Raw genomic sequence first — 362 nt, forward strand, 5'->3', positions numbered from 1 at the left:
GTTTGCGAAATGACAAATTATTAGCAAATAAACAGCGAACCGTTATGTTTTCTAATTCATGGATGAGTTGCACGTAGCCCATTTAAAAAGCGCTTCACGGGTTCGAAGGTTCAAAGTTCAAATCTGCGCTGAAACAATCTTCCGCTCATTAACATTTTCATGCATTTTAATCATGGATCTGTAATATTTTTCAAATGTTTTGAAGTAATTTTCTCCTCTTTAACATAGCTGCATTTAAAAAAAATGGCCAACAAAAATTATTTTTCCAACTTATTCATATTAAGTTCAATTGTGCCTTGCTGGTATAGTTATATTAGTGTTAAGTAAGTATTATTAAATAATAAAAAAAAAAAAAAACATAA

General features: G+C 29.3%; 1 protein-coding gene across 1 annotated transcript in view; it reads left to right on the plus strand.

Moving 5' to 3' along the window:
• Nucleotides 1-362, plus strand: part of LOC122342644 (TBC1 domain family member 22A-like) — a 3481-nt gene that overhangs the window by 2262 nt on the left and 857 nt on the right. The gene's annotated exons all lie outside the window — the stretch shown is intronic.

Source organism: Puntigrus tetrazona, chromosome 4 (genome assembly GCF_018831695.1).
Source record: "Puntigrus tetrazona isolate hp1 chromosome 4, ASM1883169v1, whole genome shotgun sequence".
Lineage (NCBI taxonomy): Eukaryota > Metazoa > Chordata > Actinopteri > Cypriniformes > Cyprinidae > Puntigrus > Puntigrus tetrazona.